General features: G+C 38.9%; 1 pseudogene; it reads right to left on the bottom strand.

Annotated features, from left to right (window-relative positions):
• Nucleotides 1-2,171: 2,171 nt before the first annotated feature.
• Nucleotides 2,172-6,996, bottom strand: LOC116571478 (annotated as a pseudogene).
• Nucleotides 6,997-7,641: the final 645 nt, after the last annotated feature.

Here is a 7,641-nt window from a genome sequence, read left to right as displayed (position 1 = left end):
ATTAGTTACATGTCAGAATTATCCAAGGTAGAAAACTGTTCTTTCGTAAGTGCATGAGCAATTAAAGTAAAAGCATATGTGTTTGCCAGACTTTCACTATAGTAACAATCTTATAGATGAGCACTGAATATTTTGCATTTTGGGAGTAATTAATTGAAGTACTAAGTAATTGAAGCAACTGAAGTCAAATTGACATAGAACAGTGAGAAAACACAGTCAAATGTACAATTAATTTTCATGTACACTTGAAAAATATCTGAATGAATGAGCCCATCAAAGAAACATTTGCACAGGGGTTTCAGTATCTAGTATACCTTGAAATTTTTATTTTATTAAAAAACGTATATAAATTCTATGTAAGAGTCATACTTATTTTGAGGTGAGGATTTACAAATGTTAACTCATTTAATCTTTATATCAACCAAATGAATTTGTTATTATCATTACTATCCCCACTTTACAAAATTGGTAACCAAGGCAATAAAAGGTAAATAATTCCCCACGTTCATACAGTGAGGGGAACATGGAAGCTGGACTTGAAGAGAGATAGTACAGCTCAGTAATGCAGGCTTTGACTTATACACAAAGCTACAAAGAGACCAGCCTCTCAGCACAGTCAGAGAGAGAGAGGCATTGCTGCCTACCACAGTGTGCGGTGAGCTTGTGGGCTCTGAAGCCAGACACAGCCCAATTTAAAATCCTGGTTCAGACATACTGGCTGTGTGACCTTGGGCAAGTACCTGCAGTTCTCCTTATCTGTATGCCATTGTTTTTTTTTTTCCTGAAAACAAGCTTTATTTAAATAAGGGTTTAAATACATTATGTAATGTTAAAGCTGAAGGAAAAAAATAAAGCAAAACCCAGCCTGTTACGCAGCCATCAGAAAGGATGTATACCAAACTTTTGTATCAGCATGAACGGGACTGGAAGAGATTATGCTAAGTGAAATAAGTCAAGCAGAGAAAGTCAGTTTTACTTACTTGTGGTGCGTAAGGAATAACATGGAGGACATTAGGAGAAGGAAAGGGAAAGTGAATTGGGGGAAATCGGAGGGGAAGATGAACCATGAGAGACTGTGGACTCTGAGAAACAAACTGAGGGTTTTGGAGGGGAGGGTGGTGGGAGGTTAGGTGAGCCCGGTGGTGGGTATTAAGAAGGGCACATATTGCATGGAGCATTGGGTGTGGTGCATAAACAATGAATCTTGGAACACTGAAAAAAATAAAAATAAAAATAAATAAAAAACAGTTTGTTGGGGTGCCTGGGTGGCTCAGTGGGTTAAAGCCTTGCCTTTGACTCAGGTCATGATCCCAGGGTCTTGGGATCAAGGCCCACATCAGGCTCTCTGCTCAGCAGGGAGCCTGCTTCCCTCCTCCCCTCAGCCTGCCTTTCTGCCTACTTGTGATCTCTGTCAAATAAATAAATAAATAAGCTTAAAAAAAAAAAAGTCTGTTACTTCACATGGCATTGGACAGCCACAACTAGTAAGTTGAAAGCTCTACAGATAGTTACATTCCTGATACAACGGTCTAAAGTTTGTTCCCTTGTCAAAGTTTAATTCTCATAGAAGGCTGGCCTTACATTCTGTTGTTTGGACATTGATTAGCTAGGATATGTCTAGACCTTGGTAGCAAGCCAGATGTCCTATCACACCTCCCTAGAGGGAAGGTATTGCTCTAAGTTCTGTCTACCTGGTCCGATTGGAGACACCAGGGATCTTTCTTTGACCCTGTAGCAGCACAGCTGCTGTTGCTGTCTTACCCCATCCTGTCCTCTCAGCTTTCCTGTGGGTTGTTCAGGTGGTAACATTCTCTTAGGGCAGGGAACTCTCAAGAATGAGAGCCAAGGAGCTTCTAGCCATACATAGCTATCTGTGGTCCTGGGGCTGTGGGCTTGACCAAAAGAAACATCACATTACTGCTTGGTTTCAGGCTGGACTTTGCCAGGTTCCTACTGCTTAACCTCTGTTTAAGTGAGGGACTTTAAAACTAGACAGCATGAATCTTTTCAGTTTATTGCATGAAGGAGTTACACTAGTCCCAGTTAAAAGGAGACCCCAAATGGTTACGTTATAGAAGCTGTGAGATTTTTAAATTTGTTACAAAGGACAGAAGGGAAATTTTAGTCATTGCAAGGAAATCTTCACTTAAGCTTTAGTGAGCCAAAAGCACTTAAAACCAATGAAATTCCAGGTGGTCATCCTTAGCCAGTCCAGTCTCTATGAGGAACTGGCATATGCTCTTGCACTGTTCACCCTATATTGGAATTACTTCATATTCTGGATGTTCAATTATAGGACCATTGGCAGGCAAATTTCTTCTTCTTTCTTTTTTTTTTTTTGTAAGATTTTATTTATTTATTTGAGTGAGAGTGAGCAAGAGCAGGGGGAGGGGCAAAGGGAGAAGGAGAAGCAGAGTCCCTCCCGAGCAGACTCCCTTCTGAACAGAGAGCCTGATGCTGGACTCCATCTCAGGACCCTGGGATCACGACCTGAGATGAAGGCAGATTTTTTTTTTAAGATTTTATTTATTTATTTGATAGACAGAGATTACAAGTAGTCAGAGAGGCAGACAAAGTGAGAGGAGGAAGCAGTCTCCCCTCTGAGCAGAGAGCCTGATGCGGGGCTTGATCTCAGGACCCTGAGACCATGACTTGAGCCGAAGGCAGAGGCTTTAATTCACTGAGCCACCCAGGCACCCCAGAAAATTTCTCTTAAACATCTTCACTAGTTTCTTTTTATCATAAATATTGATAGAGGTAACCGTCGATGGAGAGTAGTAAGGGTCTTCCTGCTGTTTCTTTGTTGAATTCTTACATGGCTGTAATCCTCAGTGCCAACGGGAAGCAGATCATCACCCTTACTTGCATTAGCCAAGGGCTGGAAAGAGAGGGGGTTCTGTATAGAAGGGCATACTCTACCATACTTTTTCCTTGGTAGAAACAGCCTGCAGAAGACCAGGGCAGGGTTGGTGGGGGCCAGTGGGGAACAGGGTGTCGGGAAGTGGAGGGGTGCAAAAGAGAGGCTGCTGAGTCCTTGGTCATGGCTCAGTGACTGGGCTGTATGACATTTAAATCAGAGGGTTGAGGAGAGGATATAAATACATAATACAGATAAGACAAAGCACTTAGAAAGATATTTGGCACAGGAACAGCAATAAAATGGTTTATTTGTTACTATTTCTATTAGATAATAAGAAGGAATATGGAATGTGGTGATCATCACCACTAATCCAGTCCAAACAATCATATCTGTTGTCTAGATTACGGCTCTTGACTTCTAGTCTGACTTCCCACCTTCAGCCCTACCTCTGGCCTAAAGCGTATCCTTTTTAAACTGCAAATTTGATTGTGTCTATGTAAGTTTAGATCATTCAGTGATTCTCAAGATTCCTATGTTAAAATACAGAAGCCTTGACAGGGTCTACACGATCTGGTACCTCCCTACATTTCAGCCCATTGCAATCATTCTCTTTCACAAACTTCGGGCTTATGGGTAAGCAAGACTAGTAACTGAACCCCCAAATTCAACAATCTCAGTACTGTTCATCAATTCCACTGGCAATTGTTGAATGCCTACTGAATCTGCAGATGCAAAAAGAGCACAAGGAGGAAAGATCCAAGGATCCTTTCCCATACATATCAACACTAATAGAAATTTACACAACATCCATTTGTATGACCCCATCTCTTCTTTGCTTCTCAAACAAACTTCCTGCCCATGTCTGCTTTATCATATCCTCCTCTTCCAACTGGCCCTCTTCTGGCTTAATTTTGACTTTTGCCTCAACTCCACCTCTAAAACTATTCCCACTCACATTTTAAATGACATCTGTGGCAGATTCTGATAGTTGTCCTTTTAATACCCATTTCTGTTTTCTTTTTTTTTTACTAAGAGAGAAAGAATGTTTATAATAATAATGAGCCAGCTTAATTTAAAAAACTATATTACCCACCTTCCTTGGTAGATTTGAAGCTGTAATTGACAGTCTACAGAGGATTTCTGGGAAAGATGTGTTTTGCTAATTAAAAAAAAAAAAAAAAAAGTCCTACACTTTTCTTCTTGTTACTTGTTCCTACCTCCTTTCTACTTGCAGAGTAGATGTGAGAATGGAGATGCACCAGCCATGTTGTGATCATAATATGCCCATAAAGATGAAAAGCTCTTTGTCTAGAAAAGAAAAAATGAAGACACCTGGGACATTGATGAGGTTGTGAAGTCCCTGAGGACTCCTGAAACTTTCTTTTTCTGGACTTTGTTACATGAACAATAGTTTTCTGTCATATGCAGCCAAACATAGTCTGGACTGATACACAATCCCAATAACCAAGTTGACTAGCCAATGTTTGCTTTTGTATTTCTGCAGCATTTTAAGGCATTTATTGCTGCTTATTTTTTTCCCCCACTTGAATTCATTTGTACATCTGATTTTTGTGTTACAACTCCTTCCTACTTCTTTCCTTCCACCTTCATGTGGCTTCTTCTTTAAGTCTCCACTCTGGGTTCCTCTTCTTCTGACCATCTATTGGAGGTTGACACTTCCCATTTTTTCTATAAGGTATCCCTTTACTTTTTATACTCTGCAATTCTATCTGAAAGATGTCACCTACATCAAGACTTTTACTACAAAATGCATGCCCCCAAAATTACACATCTTTGTGTTTCTGGTTCAGTGCTCTTTTCTCACCTCTAGATTTAAATAACAAATGACCTGCAGAACATTTATACCTGGGTATTCCATAGTAACTTCAAACCTAGGACTTCTGAGACTGATACTGAAATCTCAAGTTCTTGCCACAATTCTGGAAAGCATTACCTTCCTTTTTGTACCCTCATGATACCATGTGATTTTTATGGCTGCATTCACCAGATTTATAGTAACATTGTATTATAGCATTTACCAGATTTACAGTTTATGGCACACATAAGAAAATAAAAGTCAGCATGGCTTAAACAAAAGGAAATGTATTATCCCTCATAATAAGTAGCTAAAGGTTGGGAGCTCCAGAGTTCATTAATTCAGCAAGTCAGTAAAGGTATCAAGAACCCTGGTCATTTCAGTCTTTTCTTTTTCCCATCTTCATTGTGCACCAGATGATTGACATGGGTTCAAACATCAAATACGAACATGTACAAGTCAAGAATAGGACATCTTTTCCCGTTTTAGACCAAAGAGGATGTTTTCATAGAAGATGCCAAGCAGACCCATCTCCATTATCCAAAATTATAAATTATGTCCTTTTTTAAAGAAATCATTAGAAAGGAGGATGGCACCACTATGAATGGCTCAGTGAAACATATGGCTGAATAGAGCACGGGGGTGGTTAGCCAAACATAATTGGGTTTGAAGTTAGGCACTGCATTACTCAGGATTCTCCAGAGAAACAGAACAAATTAGATAGATGATAGATAGATAGATAGAGAGATAGATATACATGCAAGGGGATACACATATACACACATATGTATACATGTGTACATGTACATATTATATATAATATACAATATAAGTATACAGTACATATGATAGGATGCATATAGAAGGAATATATGAAGAGATTTATTGTAAAGAATTGATTCATGTGAATATAGAAGCTGAGAAGTCCCAAGATCTGTAGTCGCCGAAAGGCAGACCCAGATGATCTATTGGTGTAGTTCCAGTCTGAATCCAAAGGCTTGAGAACCTGGAGAGCCAATGGTGAAAGTTTCAGCCTGAAGGCCTGGCATGTTTAAGACCTAAGAAGAGCCTTGAGTCCAAAGGCAGGAAAAGACTGATGCCTCAGTTCAATCCAGTCAGGCAGAAGGAGTTCCCTCTTACTCAGACTTTTTATTTGCTTCAGGTCTTCTGTGAATTTGGAGAGCCTACCCAAATTAATAAGGACAATGTGCTTTACAGAGTCCTGTGATTCCAATGGTGATCTCATCCAGACACACCCAGATTAACATTTGACCAAATATCTGGGCACTCCATTGCCTTTCTAAATGATACATAAAGTTTACTATTAATGATGCTAACTGTATATGTTCCCCATTCTCTGCTTCTATTGTATATTTATGTATTTATATGTTCTCTCTGTTGAATTTTGAGTTTCTTATAGCTGATTTTTATTTTTGTCTCTATCACATCTTGCAGTATTCCCAGATATAGTAGATATTCAACAAATGTTGAATGAATGAATTTTGATCTGGAGATCTGAAGAATAATCTGACCTAAAGAAATTGACTTTGGAAATATATGTACCTGTTATCTGAAATGGAAAAATTAACAAACTCAATTCACAAATAAAACAGTGACTTAGAACTCTAGAATTAAAGTTGTCTTATCATAAAGAATCTTAGAAGTTGATCTTAACACTGTGTGATACTGCTGAAATGTCAGAATACGAAATCTTTCATGGAATAGGATACATTCTGACTAGTTATTCTGCAATTCTGCTGATGGGAAAAATGTAAAATGAACTTAATTTCAGGGTATCAATGAATATGTATACAGCAAGGACCTATTATTTTCACTATTCTATGCAGAACACCATTTGTCCTTATTCAGTGGTACCTTTCTTCCTTAAACTTATTTGTTGGAGTGACAGGATTGAAGCAAAGGTAAAAAGTTGGGTGATGACATCAGTTGTTGATACATATTTTTCAAAAATTTCTAGATACAAAACATTGCACTAGGAATTATGGAAGTCCTGATGGGATGAGGAGGTTGGCTTTGGACTCAGGAAGCTTGCTTATCACTAGCCCTTTGCCCTTGGTCAAGTTTTTCAACATTTCCAAACCTCAGTCTGTCATCTATAAGGGTAATATAGGTTTTATAATATTTTCAACAAGTGCCATTTATATCTACTTTCCATCTATGCGCCAGAACCTATTAGATGTGCATTTCTAGCACCATGAAGATAGCTCAGAGGCATCTCAAACTAAATAGAGGTATAAAAATGAGCTTTTGAGCTGGCTCCACAGTTTTATCCTACCAGTGCCTCCTTACCTCCATACATCTTGCTACTATACTAGATGATAGCCTCGAACCTTGTCTATCACTCTTTGTAGTCAGTCTGTAATCAATACTGTATATTCTTGTGTTCAAATATATCTGGTGTCAGTTGACACTTCTCTATCTTCCCCACCAGAAAATCAGAAAGTAGCTTGGCTTTTTAGTCTACATAAGTATTCTGTCATTTTATTGATGGAAATGCCTTTGTTAGCTCCTACCTAGACTTCTGTAAAATACCCCTTGCCAGATAAGACAACCTCTCCCACCGCACCACCACCTTCTATCTCCAGACTACATAAGTCTGCATTTAATACAGTTTTCCTCTGCTTCATTCCTATGGATTTTTATTTCACCAAAGGCAAAATTCAAAGCCCTTGGTGCGTTTTCATTAAGGCAGCCTCTCCTTCCTTCCTGGGCTAGTCTTGAGCATTCCAAGTCCCTGTCTGCTCAGATCTTTCACACCTGCTGTTTCACCACTCTCATGTAACTGACTCCTCATATTGTTAAATTTCCTTTTTTCAGAAGAGCCTTTTCTCACCAATCCTCTCTCTCTCTTACTCTAAATTTACCATTCAGTTTTCCTTGTCTCATCAAACCTTTTAGTCTTTCCTAGCAGTACTTACAATGATAAGAGTTTAAATATTTATTT

Source organism: Mustela erminea, chromosome 13 (assembly GCF_009829155.1).
Source record: "Mustela erminea isolate mMusErm1 chromosome 13, mMusErm1.Pri, whole genome shotgun sequence".
In the NCBI taxonomy this organism is placed as follows: domain Eukaryota; kingdom Metazoa; phylum Chordata; class Mammalia; order Carnivora; family Mustelidae; genus Mustela; species Mustela erminea.
Note: the sequence above shows the minus strand (reverse complement) of the source record. Positions and strands in the feature narration are given on the sequence as shown.